The sequence below is a fragment of the Macrotis lagotis genome, unplaced genomic scaffold, assembly GCF_037893015.1.
Source record: "Macrotis lagotis isolate mMagLag1 unplaced genomic scaffold, bilby.v1.9.chrom.fasta BILBYCTG092, whole genome shotgun sequence".
Classification (NCBI taxonomy): Eukaryota; Metazoa; Chordata; class Mammalia; order Peramelemorphia; family Peramelidae; genus Macrotis; species Macrotis lagotis.
The window spans coordinates 64,369-85,120 of NW_027421999.1; the positions used below are offsets into that span (position 1 = coordinate 64,369).

At 40.7% G+C, this 20,752-nt stretch overlaps 1 pseudogene; it reads right to left on the reverse strand.

Annotated features, from left to right (window-relative positions):
• Positions 1–556: 556 nt before the first annotated feature.
• Positions 557–20,752, reverse strand: part of LOC141504080 (uncharacterized) — a 63,119-nt pseudogene continuing 42,923 nt past the window's right edge.

A 20,752-nucleotide genomic window follows, 5' to 3' on the forward strand; every position in this document is an offset into this window, starting at 1 on the left:
ATGCCCACAGGGAGCTAACTTAAATCCACCTCACTGTGGGAGCCAGTCCTCTCCCTCCCCATGGCCCTAGCACTTTCTGGTCTCTCAGGTTCCTACCTTAGCTTTTTGCTACCTTGTTTGCAGAACAGATGTGGGATACTAGTGGTACCTAGCTATGAAAGGCCCCTTTTCATGTATCCCACTCAGCCAAATAGGGTTATTTCTGGCACAGCCAGGTTAGACAGAGGCCTTCTTGGCAGAGCTGCCTCTGTGTTTGATGAGAACCTGGATGGAGGTCCCCTCCCTCAGGGACCTCCCACCAAAACACTCAATGTAGGTCACTGGGTTCCAAATAACCCTTTTACACCATCTACATTAAACCTGGCTCTCGTGGTTGTGTGGGGCAGTCAGCATTGCCATCTGAGTGGTGGCAATTTTGGCTATGGCAGAGGGTTTCCTTTTCTGCTCAGGGTGGGTGGGTAGAAAGGAGGTAAATAGAGCTGGTGTTGGAGGGATAAAACAGGATGTCATAGATCTTGGCCACCTTGCTGGAAACAACCCTGTAGAACTTTCCCACTCATATGCCCACTGCTCCTTGAACTTCAACAAGACACTGAGGGACAAGCAGTCCATTCTCTGCGAGAGCCCCACCCCAGGTTGGCTCCAGAGTTCTCAATGTTGCATGCCTCTGCAGTAGCAAGGAGTTGTCCTGGATCACAGAATTCTTCTCCATCTTCAACTCTGCCCTCCTTGCATCACCTGGGCAAGGGAAATCCTGGGGCAAGGGGGCAAAAGAGAGGTTGTCCAGGCCCTCTTCCAATGGGGGTGTAGCACCTCCACTTTGCTCAACTCTTTGTTCTTAGCTTTGGTGTCCTGGGCCCCTGAAGCAATCTGTGTAAGACCCCTCCATTTATCATAGGCCTCAACTGAAGGCATGAAAGTGGGGGCAATGAATTTGTGCTCCCTGGCCCTGCCCTGTTCTTTGGCCTGGAGAAAGATAGTGTACATGTTTGAATGGTTGGACTGGGGAGGGAATGTCACTGCAGAAGAAGAAGGTGAAGAGGGTGTCATTTTCCCTGGGTGGACAGGTTGTTGAGATGGGGCAGGTACAGGAAATGGGCAAAGTAGTAATGGCAGGGAAGCCAGGCTCCTCCTTTTTCTTATCTGTTCTGATGACTGTTGTCCACAGGCCTTGCATTCTCAACATTCTTGGTGGGATCCTCAATGCAATCATCATGCTATGTTTCCAGAACCTTCAGCAGAGGGTCTTCTCCACTACTGTACTGGTTCAGGTATGCTGTCCCTAGGAGCCTTTGGATTTGGGATCTCTACTTCCTAGACCCTAGGAGTCTACATGCTCAGCCAGAAAGGGGGAGAAACCCTCAGCAGTCTGCTGCAGGCCCCTCAGCCTCACTTGCCTTCAGACTTGGCATCCTCAGTCAGGTCCATGACACTTCAAGGCCCTGGCTCCTCCTCAATCTTGTTTTCCCTCTTTCTGGAGGGTGGTAGAAGGTACCCCCTACATGCTCATTGTTTACTCTACTCCTTGGTGGTACCCTCATTGGAGGTTTTGGGCAGGTGGATCAGCACCTTGACCCCAAGCAGGCAGGCTTATGAGTGGCTGGCTGGTATCCTGAACACAGGGTTATTGTGTTGCAAGGCCACTTAGGCTGTTAGATAGAGTCCGTCATTCAAAGAACAAAAGAAGACTTGCTACCTCTTCTCGGTTAGAAGGGGACTGCCACTGTTTGTAGACTCCAGCTGTCTCAGGGGAGCCCACTGTGTTGAAGGGAAGAGCTTGGACAGGTGGGTTTCGTGGCCTGCAGACACTTCAACTGCAACATCTCCATTCTTCAGGCCTGCCAAAGGTAGAATCCTCTCAGTGACCAAGAGAGAAAAATAATGTATATTTGTAATGAAGCTGGAATTAGAGAGACAGAGGGAATCAGGAACAGAGGAGCAGAAGAAGACAGAAACAAGTGTCTGCAAGAAATGGAAAGTTGTGGGTGGGAGATGCCAGGGTGAAGGGCGGGGGCTTGTGAATAGAAAAAAGTGAGGTTCCCAATGGATTCTGCTGAGCATTTTGAATGTCTTGAATTCAAATACCTGCTATACATTTTTTAATAAGTGACCATGGACAATTCAGGTAGAGTGTTTAAAACGCTCTTGGAACTCATGGCACCTTTGTGGTGGCAAAGAATTGGAAATCCAGTAAATGTCCTTCAATTGGGGAATGGTTTAGCAAACTATGGTATATGTATGTCATGGAACACTATTGTTCTATTAGAAACCAGGAGGGACGGGATTTCAGGGAAACCTGGAGGGATTTGCATGAACTGATGCTGAGTGAGATGAGCAGAACCAGAAAAACACTGTACACCCTAACAGCAACATGGGAGTGATGTTCAACCTTGAAGGACTTGCTCATTCCATCAGCGCAACAATTGGGAACAATTTTTGGCTGTCTGCAAAGGAGAGTACCATCTGTATCCAGATAAGGAGCTGCGGAGTTTGAACAAAGTACAAGGACTATTCCCTTCAATTCGGAAAAAAAAAAACCCAGATGTCTTATGGTTTGATCTGGTTACCTCTGAGAATTCCATTCTCTTTAAGGATATGATTTCTCTCTCATCACACCCAATTTGGATAGAAGTACAACATGGAAACAAAGTAAAGACTGACGGAGTGCTATCTGTGGGGGTGGGGTGGGGGAGGGAAGCAATATTGGGGGAAAACTGTAAAACTCAAATAATATCTTTAATAAAAATTAAAAAATAAAAAAAAAATAATAAAAAAGAACTCATGGCCCCAAGGTTCCTTCCAGTCCCAAATCTTTGAACATATTGATAATAGGGAACAAAAGAATAGATCATGTATTACCGAAGAGTAATTCAAATGAGGGGGAAAAGATTGGGTGGAAGAGAAAAGAGAGAAAAGGAAAAGGACTGAGATACTGTGAGAGACAGAAACAGAAAATGCACTGTGATAGATACAAAGAATCAGAGCAATACGTAGAAATAAAAAAAGAGCAGCAATGATACAGAAAAAGGAAACCAGACACAGATCCAGCAAGAGGGACAGAGACAAAGTCACCCAAAAACAGACAACCACATGTGTGTGAACAAGTAGGAAATGAGGAAAGAGGCCATTAAGGAGGAAAATGAATATTAGAAGAACAGAGACCCCAGGGGTGGGAGAGATGCAAAGGGAAGAGCTACCTGCTCAGCTTAGAAGTCAATTTACTATCATAATGAATAGAGTATTATGCAGGATTCGACTCATTGTATTTAAATGCCACATCACCTACAGACAAGCTTTATTACTTTGCAGAAGTCACTCTTACCTAGGGTGGCCAGAAAAGAGAAAATTCTGTCCCCAAGGGCTGGAAGCCAGACCAGAGTGAATAGAGTATGCAGGAGGAGAGATATCCAGAGATGGAACCACTGGGAAGGGGAGTAGGAGGATTCTGTGAGTCACACAGCTAGGCTTCTTAGTGGACTGCTCTTAGAAGTTTTGGGTTCGAATCCTGTTACACAGTTGTAATAAGTAATTTTACCTGGGCAATTCAATAAGTGGGTCCAAGATTCTTTCTGCCTTTATAGGATAATGGAGTTGGATTCAGTAAACCCTATGGTTCATTCTGGCCCTATATCTGTGATCAGGTTGATGATAAAGATAAAAAGAAATGACCACTGATAAATGAGTTGGAGTTTGAGTGAGAAAAAGCAAAATCTTTTGAAGAGGATGGAGTTGATGGCAGAGTTGCCTGAAAAAGAAAGGAGGCTAGGCAACGAAAAAGAGTCTCACAGAGACTGTAAAGAAAGAAAATTATGGATTAAAAAAGAAAAGAGCCTAATTGCAGGTGGGAATAGGAGATAGGAAAGAAAACCTTTTGAAAAGGATGATAGGAGAGAACAAGGGAGATGGAAAGAGAGTGGGAGAGACAAAATAAAAGATAAAGAGAGATATGGGAAAAATGACAGATAGAGACAAAGAGAAAATATGAAAGAGAAACATAGACTCCAAAAGAAAACCAGAGATAAAAATGAAAAGGTTTTATAGTAAATACTTTACATGGAGAGTATGAATTTAAATTGTATCTTGCCTACTGACACCCAGACCCCAAATAAGTTACTTAGCCAATGTCAACCTCAGTTTTCTCCTCATTAAAATCATGTGGCTTGATCTGATGGTATGTAATGACCTTCCAGGTGTATGAAGCCCTAGATCCCAGAGAGAGAAAAGATGTTCATTTGGAATTAATCTTGAAATAGAGACAGAGTTTGAGTGAATCGTTCATTGAGGATGAGGAATCAGGTACAAGTGTCCAGAGGAAGTAGACATGTGGGGATTGAGGGGAGTATGTAGAAAAAAATAGTGAGCTCGCCTCCTGGAGTCTTCTCGTAAGTCTGAGTTCAAACAAAAATTTTCATTCAGGATCAATGTTCGAAACTTGGTAATTCATTTGGAGTGGCTAAGCCTCATTTTGCTGTTTTCATATAATAGAGTTGAACCTGGGGCAGCTACGTGGTGCAATGGATAGAGCACTAGCCCTGGAGTCAGGAGTACCTGAGTTTAAATCCGGTCTCGGACATTTAATAATTACCTAGCTGTATGACCCTGGACAAGCCTCTTAACCCCATCTGCTTTGCAAAAACCTAAAAACAATAAAGTTGGATCCAATGGCCCCTAGAGTTCCTTCCAGTTCTAAATCTTTGATCATGTTCATTATGGAGGTAAAATATTTAATTATGGGTAAGAATTAGAGTAAAGAGAAAAAGTCATTAAGAAAGTGGTGATAGAGGGAAGGAGAGAAACAGAGAAATAGAAGGAAAGAGACAGAGCCTGGAGACAGGGATTTAGAGAAAGCAATAGAGAAAGGAGACCCAAGGTGAGGGAGAGATTGAAAGCTAAAGGATCCCTGAGGAAGTACAGCATGTTGGAAAGAGTTCTGACCTTGCAGTCAAGATATTTGAGTTAGAAACTTGATGCTCAATGGCTATGTCAGCCTGAACAATCCAATAATATTTTTTGTCCTTCATTTATAAAAACACCACAACATCTGAGATGTGATGCCATGACAAGCACATGAATTGGATTTGAGTGAGGGGTGGGGCTCTGCCATGTCAGCAGCTTCATTTTCATCCCTCTGAGTCATCTGGGTCCAATTGAAAGAAAAGAATCAGGATGACTGGAGATGGCCCTGGTTGTGAGGGAATCGGGGTTAAGTGATTTGCCCAAGGTCATACAACTAGTGAGAATCAAATGTCTGAGGTCAGATTCAAACTTCCATCTTTCTGACTCCAAGGCCAGTACTCTTTCCAGTGCAACATACGCCTGCCCTGACTTGAACAATCCAGATAATCTCTCTCAGCTTCATCTGTACAACATTACATTGGCCTTAATGGCCAACATTTCACCAGGTCTATGAACTTCCAGATGAAGTGGAAAGGAAGTAAAAGCAATGTAGAACTGGAGTGAGAAGAGAGTAGTGGTTTTAGAGAGAATTGTTCAAGGAAGAGGAGATATAGTGGGAATGAACATTGATGGCCATTTGTGGGACTGATGCAGTGAAGTGTCCATATTTTGTTTTCTTGGGAGTCAGTATAGCCTGAGTTCAAATCCTTTCTTACACGTTCTTAGAAGATGTGTGACCCTTGGTGGAAATGACTTAAAGTGACTAAGCTTTCTTGCTTCTTGGCTAATGTGACAGGCATGGACTCATCGACTCCTGGAGTTCCTTCCTACTCTGAGTCTCAATCTGGACAGACAGGTGATTGCAGAAGGGGTGGGGAGGCAGGACAATATTTCCACAAGGAAGAGAGCACTAGAAAGGAAAGTTGGAACTTTAGACCCGGGAGGTGACTGGGAAGCAGCTCAGGTCACTTGACAGAGTCCTATGGCTGGCAGGAGAACTACATGAGGTTGCCTTTGAACTTAACTAGGGCAAAGTTGTTTTATCCAAGGTGAGTCACTTCACATTTCACAGCCAGTTTTCTCTTGTCTCAAGTGTTAGGCTTACATCTGATGCTTTCCATTTGTCTGGAGCTATATAGTGCTGTGAGGGTCAGATGGAAAGGAAGTCCTTGGAACCTGGTGTCTTATGTGTGTTTCTCCATCTGTGTGTGTGTGTGTGTTTGAATAGGAACCACAATATTTTAGCCATTTCTAAATGGCCTAGAAATGTAGAAATCCCCTACAACCTGAGTGGCATAATATTAGAAAATTCCCGACCTCTGCAAGAACAGCTTGGAAGTCTTATTCACTGTTGTAATCGGTACTTGGTACTTCCTGGCCTTGGATAAGAGATCATGCATGTTTGTTCACAATTATTTATTTCTCAGTTTTAACAAAGTTTGGTCCTTTCCACTTATCTCCTTATTATTCTTTTTTCCAATCAGTCATCATTCCTTAACCACCCACTATAGATTTGGCACCTCCAAAATGTAAAGTCAAGTCAAAAGGAGTCTCTGCTCTCCAGGAGCTTCCTGTCTAATGGTAGAGACAAGATGTCAACAACTATGTATAACCCAGATATATACATGATACATTTGAAATGGTAAGACATTAGAATTAAGGTGGGCTGGGATAAAATTGTCAGGAGAAGGTAGATTTTCAGCTGGTACTTGAAGGAAGACTTAATAAGAAAGGAGACCATTACAGGAATGAAGGACATTGACAATGGTCATATCAGAAGATGGAGCATCTTGTTCTGTGAATAATGTCACTGGATCAGATATGAGGATAGGAGAGAGCAAGGTGAAAGAAGCCTTTTTTTAGGAAGGTCTTAGAATGCCAACCATAGGGGTTTTTATTTCATTCTATAGACTCTGTTCCATGCTGAGACTTGATCATTTGTCAGCTAAATGGAGGATGCAGAGAAACAGGGTGAGAATGGAGGCAGGAAGAACAACAAAAATGCTCTCTCAGGGGGTGGCTTGGTCACGCAGTGGATAAAACACCACCTCTGGAGTCAGAAGTACCTGGGTTCAAATCCGGTCTCAGACACTTAATAATTACCTACCTGTGTGGTCTTGGGCATGCCACTTTACCCCATCTGCCTTGCAGAAACCTACAAAAAAAAACAAAAACAAAACAAAAACAAAAACAAAAATGCTCTCTCCATAGTCCTGATATGAGATGATGAGGAACTACCCTAAAGTGGTAGCAGTGTCAGAGGACAGAGATGACATATATGAGAAATGTGATGGTAAATTGGACAAGCCTTGCCAACAGATAAAAAATCATTTACTCTCCTTCCAAATTCCTTCTCCCCTTTTTTCCATTGGTTCCTCTCCTTTGATCTCTCTCCCCCTTCCCTCTCTTGTGAAAGCCTGTAAAATGTTGCTTATTTTCTTTGTTTCCTTAGAGCCTGAAAGGTTATAAAACACAAATTTGTTGCTTCAAAAGCTGTAGCTCCTTCTCATGGAGAGCAGCCTTCTTTAGCAGGCAAGTAGTAGGGTAAACCAGGTGGAAGATAACTGACAGACCTTAAACCTGTTAGTGAGGTCAGGGATTCTAGCACATAACAGATGAAGACTTCCCCAGGTGGAATGGCAGTTGAGAAAATTTGTTCCAGTGACCATGAAGGAAGCTGCAGCAGGCGACTGGAAGTGTTAGAGCTTGGTTAGATGTCAAATTTTCCAAGGTCATCTGCTGCCTCCCAGGATATCACCTGTTGTCAACTTTTCTTTTGCAATGGAACTTTGATAACTCTCAATGACACAGTGAGAATGACACATTTCTGTGATTATCACACTTAGATGCAATTCATTCGAAGTCAATATATCACCTGTCATTCAATATTTTACCCCAACATCAGGATGTCATTGTTCCTCTTCAAAAGCAAGTGATGAGTAACAACAACAACAAGCATTGCTTTCAGTTTGGTGTCCCGTCTTTGGTGTAGGGTCACTGACTTCTAGCAACCTGTTGTATTTCCACCAAGAAATTAAGAGAATGATTCAACAATATAGAGTTTGAATTATGATTAGTGTGATACACTCTGAGTTGCTGAAGGAATGAGATATGTGGGAGTGTTGGAGCACATGTATGGTAAAGTTTTTACCTACATTTCCAACCTTCCATAGTACTATGACATCCTCTACCTCCTTGGGTGATGAATTATTTTACCTAAATTTCTTTGGTTCAGTGGAGACCACAGTGAAATACACAGAAAGGGTGATGCTTCTGTTAGTTGTTTGTTATGGTTTTATAGAATGAACAGTTTTTTGCTAAGGTCTTGTCCTATTTATAATCACTGACCAAGGCTAGGTCTATCCATCTGGGTAGTCACAACTACTTCCCAATATTTCTCTTAGAAAAGTTAAAAAGCAAGATTTGGATGTGGGAAACTATTTCCTCGATGGGAACAACAATTAATTTGTCTTGTCAGCCCAAGAGCTGGGTTCAGCTTTGAAGATAGAGACTCTAGTTCTTTGACCTCAAGGAAAATACTTCATCCCATGAAGAAATGAATAGAAGAAGGCATCTGATTGGGCTGCATGTGTATATGAATGGAGATGGCCAGTGATTGTGTGAGTGTATGTATAAACCCAAAACAGTCATGAGGCAAAAAGCCTGTGAAAAGCTGAATGAGGTCCTTGGATAGATCTCCTCCCAGGGAGAGAAGCAGACCATCATTGTTTCATGACCTAGCCCAAGGATTCAATACACCCCTTTGTGTATGATATGGAGAATCCTACTGTATGTAACATCTCCAGTAGCACAGCCCCTGTGGAGTGAAGCACCAGTTCAGCCTGTGGGGAGACTGGACCAAATGAGGAACCAAAAAAGCCACCATGATCCTAGGTCATCTCTTGCCTTAGTATTTGTTTTGTCTGGTCTTCTTTAGCCTTTGAAAATGGAGCTCTGAACCACAGTAGAAGAATTTATGTCCTGAGACTTTAGGAGAGGAGGAGCAAAGTTTTACTTGCAGTGGGTTGTTCTATCTAATACAGAGTATATCGTGTCTACCTGGTCTGTATTTTGTGTCCTTGTATTTGAGCTGACCTTTTTCTTGAGAGCTGATCAGTCAAAGGAAAAAGAGGGAAAAGAGTGACATCTTTCCTCTGTCAATTTCCAAATGTTCAAAGAACAGAGTTTTTCTCTGCATTCCTAATTTTGGACAAGTTAGAAGCACTGGGAGGAGAGAGAAAGAGAGACACAGCACCAGACAAACAGTAGAGGAGGGATTCTTTTCTGATTTGTACACATTTATAGAATGGAAAACTAATTACAGAACAAATTTGTGAGTGATGTGTATGTAGTCTGTTTAATGTGTATTTCCAATTTCTGATGGCTCTGCAGTTTATTGTCCAGCCCCTTAGAAGGGCTCAAAATGCAGATTTGTGATTTACATACAAAATTTCCCCTAAACCCTCTAGCATTCTCTTCCTTTCCTGGGGACTGAAGGATTTATTAATTTTATGGAGGGAAGCTCATTTCATTGAGTAAAAGATTTTCAGCCCTTAATGGATTTTGAGTTGGTTTGCAAGTTTTGTCTTCAGTGATTCCAACAGTGTTCAAAATGTAAGGCAGTCATTTTCATAGTTTGAAATTTTGAAGCATTATCTGGTGTTGAAGATGACCCTAATGCATTCCTGCTTGGAAAGAAAGAGGCATTTTAAAATAGAAAGCAAAATTGAATAAGTGAATAAGCAAAAGCGAATAAGTGAATGAACTTCTGAGAGGCATTTAGCTGAATAATTGCTAAAGTAACCACATTAGAAGCACTTTTCTAGGGTGATTAGAGAAACTGTAAACCATGACGTTTCTGTTTTGATCAGGGAAGAATAAAAGAAAAATGTGCTAAATTTGCAGATTGAAGACAATTAGTCCTGATGGTAATCTGTGACAAGTTTGAGGAGATTGAGAAAGTGGCAGTGAGGGAAGGAAGGGGAAGTAGTGGATTAGAGGTAGAGAGAGCAGCATTTCTATGATTAGCAAGAATCATTCTAGTTTTATCTGAATCAGAAAAGAGAGAGTTAGACCTTCCTAAATTCTCTAGAATACACCTGCCACTGCCCCAACTCTGATTCAGGCCACAAACCTGGGCTATGGCAACAATGGTTATGCCTTCCTTTTGTCTTCTTCCTTCATTCCACCCTCCATTGGACCAATAGATTGCTTTTCCTGAAGTACATATCCTATCATGTCACCCCCACCCCCATCAAATTTCAGGGAGCCACTATTGCCTTCAGTATCAAATTCAAAATACTCTTTTTGAAGATCAAATCCCTTCATAACTTGTCTTTTCTGCATTTCCAGTCTAATTATGTCTTATACTACTACAGCTCCTCCATTGACTTTGGGATGATGTGACATTGTCCTCCCTGCTGTTTCTTGAATACAATGGTATCTTCCAACTATATGCATTTTCACTGGCATTGTGCCAAAACTGGTCTGCTCTACCTCCTTGGATTGCATAAATAGATCACTTCCTTGCAGTCCAGACTATTTGAGTTCTCATTCTTATACACACACTGACAAGCCATGATATGGGATGACCAGTAGATGATAGAAAGAGAAAAAAGAAAGAAGCCTGGAGAGGGTGTGTGAGAGACAGAGAGTTGGAAGGAAGTTAGCAGTGAAGAAGAGAGACAGAGAAGGGGCCACTAGCAATGATGGTTGGGGAAAATGAGTGAAGTGACACAGTCAGATCATCTAGAGGATAGAACACTGTCCTGGACAGTCACGTGTCCTGTTTTCAAATTCTGCTTCAAAACATCCTTAATAGCTTCATGAGGTTGGGAAAGACATGGATACTGTCTAAGTTACTTCAATCTTTAAATGATGGAGTTGGACTCAGTACCATTAAGGTTCATTCTTGCTTTAAATATCTGATAATATCAGGGACAGAGCAAAAATGAAGAGACAAGTTACTTTTGGGTCATAGTGAAAAATCAGACCAAAAGCATCTAAATGGAAGAGCTCATTATGAAGGAGGGATAAAAAGGCAAAGGAAATTCATCAATTGTAGATTAAGCCCGAAGTTTATTTCTTAAAGTGCTATGCTGGAAGTGGTTACTTGAATTTAATTCCCACATTGACTGCTGACAAATCTTGATACTTTGCAGAATTCAATAAACCCTCGCCAGGCATTTTTTCCCATAGAATCATATGGCTCAACTCGGTGGTGTCCATCATTGTTGAGGTTCAATGTTATGGATTCTAGATGTATGTGTATATATATATATATATATATATATATATATATATATATATATATATATATATATATATACATATATATATATGTATATATTTACAAAATTTTATATATATATATGTGTGTGTGTGTGTGTGTGTGTGTATGGAGAGAGAGAGAGAGAGAGAGAGAGAGAGAGAGAGAGAGAGAGAGAGAGAGAGATTTAAAGGCAATCACACAATGAGAATGAGAGGGTGAAAGAAGGATACATCCAAAGGACATAGAATTGTGTATAGTAAAAGAAAAAGTACTAGATCTTCTAGCGGACTCTTCTTGGATGTCATAATGGCTTGAGTTGAAACCCTAGTTAAAATTCTGATTATTAGAGACTGGGCAATTCGGTTAAACCATTTAAGTTTTTCTCTTATTTTTAATATCATAGAATTGGACTCAATAGCTTCTAGGGATAATTCAGTCTCTAAATGTATGAAACTAGTAATGAACATGGATTAAAGAAAGACTGCTTTTATATAGGTGGTACTTAAAGTAGAGAAAAAGGCATTTAAGGGGTGATAGCGGGGTAAAGTGAGAGAGTGAGAAAAGAGAGCAAGAAACTCAGAAAGAAAGAAAAGAGCTAAAGCATTAAGATAGTATCAATGAGATAAGAAGAGAAACTTAGAGATATACAATAAGAAATAGAAGACTGATAGAAAATAAAAAAGAAAACCATTTGATAATGTTCAAGGGAGTGATAGAAGAGCCCATTATGGAGGAAGATTAGAAAGAAATAAAAGACTACAGCTGACAGACAGATAATAATATCTGAGAGATAAATAGAGAATCAGATAAAAAAATGAGCAAGTCAGAGCAAAAAGACAGAAAACAACCTGATAAAGAGCAAAGGAATGTGACATGGGTTGATCAACTGATCAGGGAGATGAAAAGTTGTAATGGGAAAGAACCCTTGAGAAATGTAGGGCAAACCAGCTTGGTGTCCTAGTGGTTAGACCCTTTATACTTCAAGTTGACTGAGTTTCAAGTGTAGATCAATAAGAGACATACTTTCTAACTCTGGAGAAGACCCTTATCCACTATAGACTCAATTCTTTTTATCTCAGTCCTTTTATTCTGTTGGATTGGTTAATATTTAATGACTCTTCAGCTCTATGAACCCTTGGTTCCCAGACATCCAAAACAGTGTGTACTTGGAATTAACTGAAGAGAGAGAGAGAGAGAGAGAGAGAGAGAGAGAGAGAGAGAGAGAGAGAGAGAGAGAAATAAAGAACTGGGAGATCAATCATTGAGAATGAGAAGATGACCGAGGCAAGTGTCCTCAGGAAATGAATGTGTGTGATTGATGGAAATGTTGAACAAAACACTTAAATATCCCTCTGGAGACATCTTGGAAGTCTGAATGATCTGAGTCCAAATCATCATTAATACTTTTAATTATGGCTTGATCTTGGGCAATTCAGTTAGAACATCAATCTCTAACCTCTGAAATTGCTCATTGGCCCCTAGAGTACCTTCCAACTCTAAATTTATGATCCTCTTCTTGATAGGAATGTAAAGCAAAGACAAGCATTCTAGGTGAGAAGAGAAGTTCCAAGAAGAAGAGGAGTCCTGGGACCTGATCTGAAGTCCAGAACGCTGTCTGCTGAGAAAAGAAGAGCTCTAGAATTTGGAGTCATATGTTCCTGAGTTCAAATTCTCCCTCACCAAGGCTACTGAGGGAAGGTCTTTAACCCCTTTAAGACAGGGTTTTCTTCTCTGAAGAATGCTGCCATTCAGTTGAAGGCCCTGCAACATCCTTGTAGCTCGCTGTGCCCATGAATGACAAAAGGAAAATAACTTCTCTTTAATCTGCAGATAGCAAGGTATAGAAGGAATGGACCACTGAGTATAAGAGAGACATAAAGGGAAAAGACAAGTGAAGAGGAGGCCTGTTTTAGCAAGGGAGAGCTAGTGGTCCCAGAGATCCAGAGAGACAGCAAAAGAGCCATAGACAAAGAAAAACAGAGAAAGAAAGAAAATCACTTGAAAAGGGACAAAGAAAGTATGGGAGAGTCCATTGTGGAGAACAGTGAGCAACTGAGGAGAGAGATCATAGGCAAGGAAGAGACAGTTTTCAACTATAGTGCAAATTATCTAGGAATCATAGTGGATAGTTCATCATATTTGCTGTTGACTATTTGAGTTTTAATCCCACATCAAGTACTAACATGTTAGTAAGTCTGGAGAATCTACTTCAATCTTGTCAGTCTGTTTTCTGTTTAGGAAAATCATGGCCCTGGACTTAAACATGTTTGTTGAGAACAAAACTCTGTAACCTTATGGGTACCAGAGAGGAATCTCTTCTGGAAATGGGGTGGAAGAAGGAAATATGAGATAGAGGGAATACAGCACAAAAGAGAATAGAGAGCCAAAGAAGGGGTACCTAGGAACGGGCCTGTGAAGGATGTGTATGTAACATAGCTATGTCCCTTATTGGTCTGATCCTGGTGACCTGAATTAATATCCTATTTTAAATTTTTTAAGATTGAACCTGGGGGCGGTTAGTTGGAGCAGTGGATAGAGCCCTGGCCCTGGAATCAGGAGTACCTGAGTTCAAATCTGGCCTCAGACACTTAATAATTATCTAGCTGTGTGGCCTTGGGCAAGACACTTAACTCCATTGGCCTTGCAAAATCCTAAAAAAATGAAAAAAAATATTGAACCTAGGCAATTCACTTAAAGGTTTTAAGCCCCTGCTTCTTCTATTATTAAACTGAAGTGCACACAATAGGCCCTATTGTAATGTCCTGGTCCTGATCTATGATTATCTTACTAAAGGCCATTTATTTTTGGAAGGGGACTGAGAGTAAGGAGGAAAGATTTGAGTTATGTAGAAAGGGGAAGCAGTAACCAGTGGGTACTGGATAGAGAAAGACAAAGCCAGAAACAAATATAATGGTAAAATCAGAGAGAGACAGAGGGAACAGACAAATAGAGACAGAGCTAGCAAGAGAGAAAGGGAGACAAGGAGAGCCCAAGGGAAACAGAAAAGGAGAAAGAAAAGTTCCGATTTGTAGCTGATTCTTTCTCATTAAATCTGCCACAGCTGTTGAATTGCTATGTTCCTCTGGAGAAGTATCAGCCTTAGTTTTTCCTCTTCATTCAATTTATTCGGTCGATTGTTGGTGTCCAAAGACACTTCAGTTCTCTGATTCTCTAGTTGCCAGACAGAAGAAAGGATTTGTAATGAAGCATGGGCCTATGAGACAGAGTGAGAGGGAATTGGGAAATGCTGATGAGAAGACAGAAGGAAGCAGCCAAAGTAAACAGAAGTGGGAACATTCAGGGAATGTGTACAACCAAAGAGCCAGGTCTACTAGTGGCCTCTTCTTTGAATTCAGAATGACCAAACTTTAAACCCTAGCTAAGGTTTAAAAGTTTGGCCCTAGACAATTCCCTTTGGATGTCTAAGTCTCCCTTCTCTTTTGTGTTAAATTAGGCTTGGATAAAATCACCTCTGGGGTTTCTTCTAACCACAAATCTACAATCATAATCATGATCAGAGAAACAAAAGCTATTATTAGATGGGAATAAGAGTAAGGAGAAAAAACTTTTGAGGAGACAGAGGGAAGGCGGAGTTGGAGGGAGATTATCAAAGATGGAGGGGAAGAGAGAAAGACAGAAACAGAGAAATACAAAGGTAGCCAGAGACACAGAGAAACTGAGATGGAGATCCAGATGCAGCCAAAGAGAGATGCAGACAGACACACAAACACACACAAACACTGACAGAGAAACTGAGAGAAATACAGAGAGACAGAAATTGATAGAAAAAGAGAATCATAGAGAGAAAGAGAAGCATTTTATGATGGACAAGGAAATGAAGGAAGATACCATTTTGGAGGACACTTGGAAATTGAGTAAGGAGATAAAAAGATGGTAAAGGATAGAAACCTGGGGAAATGAAAGGCAAACCAGCTAAGTCTTCCAGTGGTCACATCATTATACCTGATATCGACTGTGTGATTGAAGTTCCACCTAAGGCCCAGATGAGCTGTCTTATTTTGCCAAAGTTCCTAAACAAGTATTAGTTTCTCTTTACATCTCATTCTGTTTATGGGCTTGAGTTTGATGCTTCCTAAGGACCTCCAGATCTATGATCCTCTAGATTCCAGAAAGAGAAAGGATGTACATTTGTGATTAGTCTTGGAATAGGGAGAGACCACCTTAGGGAGAGTTAGTGATTGAGGATGAAGTGACAGTGTCCACAGGAAATAAACCTGTGGGGATTGATGGAAATATATAGAACAAAACAGCTAGCTATTCTGTGGGCCTCATCCTGGAGGTCAGAATGACCAGGGTTCAATTCCTAGTTCATGTTCAGGAAAAAGTTTTGAATCTTGGTAATTCAGTTAGCCTTTGTAAGACTCATTCTGCTGTTTTAATATAATAAAATTGTACCCAGTGGCCCCTAGAGTTGCTTCAAGCTGTAGAACTATGGTCATAGTCATTATAGTGGCAAAAGCAAAGATCTCTTTGTTATAGGTGGAAATTAGGGGGTTGGCAAGGTGGCAAGGTGGATAGAGCACCAGTCCTGGAACAGGGGTACCTGAGTTCAAATCTGGTCTCAGACACTTAATAATTACTCGGTTGTGTGACCTTGGGCCAGACACATAACCCCATTGCCTTGCAAAAATCTAAATAAAAAGGAAATTAGGGCAAGGGAAAAGTTTTTGAGTAGGTGATGATACATCGAAGGCGAGAGACAGACAGAGAAAGAGAAGGAAAGAGGCAAAGCCAGGAACAGCAATAACTAGAGAAAACTAAAGAGGAAGGAGACTCCAGGTTAGGGAGAGACTGAAAGGGATAGTATGCCTGAGGAAGGAAATAAAGCATGATGGAAAGAGGTCTGACCGTGGAATCAAGATATTTTATTTAGAAAGCTGATGCTCAATGACTATGCGATCCTGCTCAATTCATAAAATCTCTCTCAGCCTCAGTGTCCTTCCCTGTAAATCCATGACACTGACCTTGATGGCTTCTAAGATTCCTCCATCTCTGTGATGTTATGGATGAGTCAAGGAGAAAGGAAGGTCCATTTGAGATTCGAGTCAGAAGGGAGTAGATTAGAGAATATTATTCATTGAGGAGGAGAAAAGTATAGAAGGGAGAAACTACTAGAAATGACATTTGAGGCTTAATTGTGGGATTGATGGAATGGAATCTCATATTTATATTCTTGAAGTCAAGATAGCATAAGTTCTAATCCTTCCTCACACATGTTCTTACTAGATGTGTGAACCTAGGCAAGTCACTTAAGATGACTAAAACTTTTTTTCCTTCTGCTCTAAAATGAAGGGCTTGAACTCAGTGAACCCTAGAATTCTTCCAGCTCTGAGTCTAAATCTGGGTAGCAGGGTGATTGTAGAGCGTGAGAAGAGGCAGGGGTATGTACCAAAAAGGGATAGTAGGCTGGAAAGTTAAATAGGAACTTCTGCATGGGAGGCAGCTCAGGGTCATTTAAGAGAGTATTCTGGTTGGAGTGAGAAATACAAGAGTTTGCATTTGAACTCAGAGAGTACAAACATGTTTTCTCCTAGGCAAGTGCTTTCACCTGGGCTAGGCACAGTTTCCATTTCTGTCCGCTTTTTGAGTTGAACTTGATGGTCTTCCATTTTCCTTAAAGCTTTATAGTGCAGTGAGGGCCAGAGAAGAAGAAAGTCCTGGGCACCTTGTATCACAGGTGTGTTTTGAAATAGGAACCACAAACCATTTGTGAGACTTGATGACCTAAAAATGTAGAAATTCCAAAAGCCCCTAGTGGTCTAATATAAGAAAAAATCACCAATCCATCAGCAAGGATATGTTCAAAGTTTAATTCGCTGTTGGAACATGTCCTGACTGACCCTGGGTAACAGAAAATGTATGTCTGTTGAAAATGGCTTCTTTCTCAATAGTAAAAGAATTTGGTCTTTTACCTTTTTTTCTACAATTGCATACAGAATGTATCAGTCACTCAGCAGCAACCACATCTTTCAGACATCATAAACAGTGGAAATGTAAAGAGAGGTCAAGGAGTTCTGAGGCTAATGGTAGAGACAACATGCAACAACTATGTACAAACCAGATATACACACACACACATATATATGTATATATATATATATATATATATATATATATATATATATGTATATATGATACAATTAACAATTTGGGGGACAGAAAATATGACTTTTTGTAGGAGGTAGAATTTCAGCTGGTACCTGAAGGAAACCAAGGAATCTTTGATAAGAATGGAGACCATTGCAGGCACAGAGGACAGTCAGTGACTATGATAAGTCAGAAGAGGGAGCATCTGGTTCTAGGAAGAAAAAGGAGGCCAATGTCACTTGGTCACAGCTTAAGTGGATAGGAGAACATAAGATGAAAGTGATAGGTAGTCAATTGGACAGGGCTTTGAATGCCAACTACTGTTTTTTTTTTTTATTTCATCCTAGAGAACCAAGAAGCTATTAAATTGGAGAGTTGCATGGTGGGACTTAACCTTGTGAATAGCGGAATGGAGAATGAAGTGAAATAGGATGAGAATAGAGGCAGGAAGAGCATCAAAAAGCTCTTTGCTATGAGAGAATTAGGAACTTCCTCAAAACTGTATCAGTGTCAGAAGACATGGGTGTCATGTGTGAGAAATGTGAAGATGACATAATGGACAAGTCTTGCCAACAGATGATAAATCTCTTGGTTTTCCTGCCAAATCTCCTCATTTCTCCATTGACACATCGCCTCTTGTCTCTCTCCCTGTCAATCTCTTGGGAAATGCCTGAAGAATTCCACTTATTTCCCTTGCATCTTGTGTTCCTGAAAGGGTATACAACATAAATTTGTTCCCTAAAAAACCCGTAGTTGCTATTCATGAATTGTAGCCTCCTTGAGTAGGCTACTAGTAAACTAAATGAAGTGGAAGACTTGAATGGCAGTTGAAAAGACTTGTTCCAGTGACCATGAAGGGAGCTGAAGCAGATGTTGTCACGGACCTAGAGCTTGGTCAGACATGAAAATTGAAAAGACCGTCCTCCGCCTTCCAATGGCATTGCCATTTGTCTTGACTTTTTTACCTCTGAACATTGATAATTCTCAAAAACAAAATGAGAATGACAAAATTCTGAACTCAGCCACACTTGGATCCAGTTCATTCCCTAGTCTGTATGTCACCCATAAATCTGTATTTTACCCAGTCATCTTGATGTCATCGGTCCTCTTCGAAAACGAAGGATGAACAAGAAAAAGAACAACTAGCATTGCTTTCAAATTAGCATGTTCTCTTTCATCTAAGATAACTGACTTGTGGCTAATAAATATGCATCTATGACGAAGCTGAGGGATTGATTCAATACTTTAGGATTAGAAGGATGATTACTGGGATGCAGGCTGATTTGGTGAAAAGATGGGACACCTGGGAATGTTGGAGTGCACATATGGTAATTTTTATGTAAAACAACTTGATATCCTTATGGACCCTTTTGTAATGGATTCTGAGTTCAAATCCTTACTTATGTTCTTAATAAATATTTAATCCTGGGCAATTCAGTTAGAAGGTTGACCTCTGACCTACTAATTTGCAATAGAGTTGGATTCAGTGACCCTTAGATTTCATTCCACTCTCAAATTTTTGATCCTATGGATTGGTATCAAAAGAAAAGATCAGTTATAGTTAATTGGTCATTAGTGAAAGGAAATGAGGAGTGAGTTAGAGAGGATTGAGAGAGAAAAATAAAAAGAGACAAAGGAAGAAACAGAATGAAAGCATTACAGATATATAGATATATGTAGAGAGTGGCAATGAGATAATAGAGAAATCTACAAAAGATACACCAACAGAAAGAGACAGAAACTCTCCCTCAGAACCACAAGATAATGAGCAAGAGCAAGAGGGAAGAACCCACTGTAGGGGATGCTGAGGAATATAACTAAGTGATCACAGTGAATGAAAATGAAAGAGATCCTGAGAGTGAAACACACAAAGAGAATTAGGTGATAATGAGAAATAAATTGAGAGAAGAGATTATTTATCTACAGAATGTGTGGAATAGGTTTTGAGACCATAGAGGTTGATAGAGTTTAAGAAGAGACACCACATAATTATAAGGTAAGCCAACTTGGTGACCTGCTGTTAAGAGCATACTGACTCTTAGATTTTATATCCCCAAAGCAGCTTTAAACTGTGTCAGCCTCAGATTTTTTTCCTTCAATAAAATCATGGAGATGGATGTGATGGTTTCTAATGTTGTTTAACCTATTTGATCTTTTTGGTATCAAGTATTACAAAGAATTCCCTTGAGAATTTGGGTTTGGAGAAGATAATCACAATGAGAGGGAAGAGGGTAACAAAGTGGGGCAGCTAGGCAGTGCAGTAAATAGAGCACTGGCACGGGAGTCAGGAGTCTGACCTTGCAGTAGAGATTTTGAGTTAGAAACCTGATACTAAGTGTCTAACTGTGTTATCTCCCAAAATTCCCGTTAAATCTTTCATGCTCTGTTTCCTCCTCTGTACAATGATAGAACTAGCCTTGATGGCCTCTAAGTTTTCTCCAGCTCTAATTTTATTGAGGTTTTTTTCTGTGAGAAGGGGGATTTATATTTACCATAAATTTACATAAACACCATTTGATGAGACAGGGAATCTAGGCTTAGAGAGAAAAGGAGTAGAAGGGAGGTCTAAGTGAGTTGGTTTGAAAGGAATGGTTTTTTGGTGGCGGTCCAAAGCTGAGTTCCCCCTCCTGTGATCCAGATTCAATGGGGTTTTATCAGAAGGGATGAAGTGATAGAATGACTGGGGTAGGGCAGGGTGGGGAGTGGGAGGAACATCAGGCTCCTGTTTTGGTCCAGGTCCTCCATACTTTTCTGTTAAATGGCTCCAGGAATGGCAGCAGGTCAGAAAATGGGCAGAAACCTATCTGAACCTCAGGAAATTGAGGAGAGGCCCCAGGTAAAAGCCAATAGTAGGAAATGGACCCACTCAGTTCTCTAGACTTGTGGCCTTCATACCAACTTTTAGGGTAAAAGTGGCTGCAGATTTGCTGGTGGGGTGGAGCTGCCCTTAATAGAATACGTTAGAATAGGATGCTTCTCCCAGCAGATCATGGGTAGGTGGCCTGTGAAAAGACCAGGAGATTTTCAGTGATGAGCATTGGGTCCAAACTCTTCATGGTACAGAAAAGGAAACTAAGAACCAGAGGAGAGGCCACATGTCCAGGAAGAGCAGAAGTGGGATCAATGTAGGAGTCTCTATTACTTGCCAGGCTAGCTGCCTTACTGTTGGGCCATCTCCCTTCTGTGCGAGTGTGTGGGATAAAAATCCACTTAAAAATATAGACTCCCCTGAGCAAAAAAGTTAAGTTTATTTTGGCTTTTCTTGAGAAAAGGGCATACTCCAAGTGTCACAAATGTAGTGAATATCAAGGACCTGCTCCAGGGTGACAGTCAAGCTCGAATATATGGCCTAACACTATTCCCCACTCCATAGCCCCCTCTCTTCCAACATGATTGGTTAAGGTTTTCAGAGTTATAACCCTAATGCAAAAATATAGATAAGAATAAAATGTTTTCATAAAATATTACCTCACCATC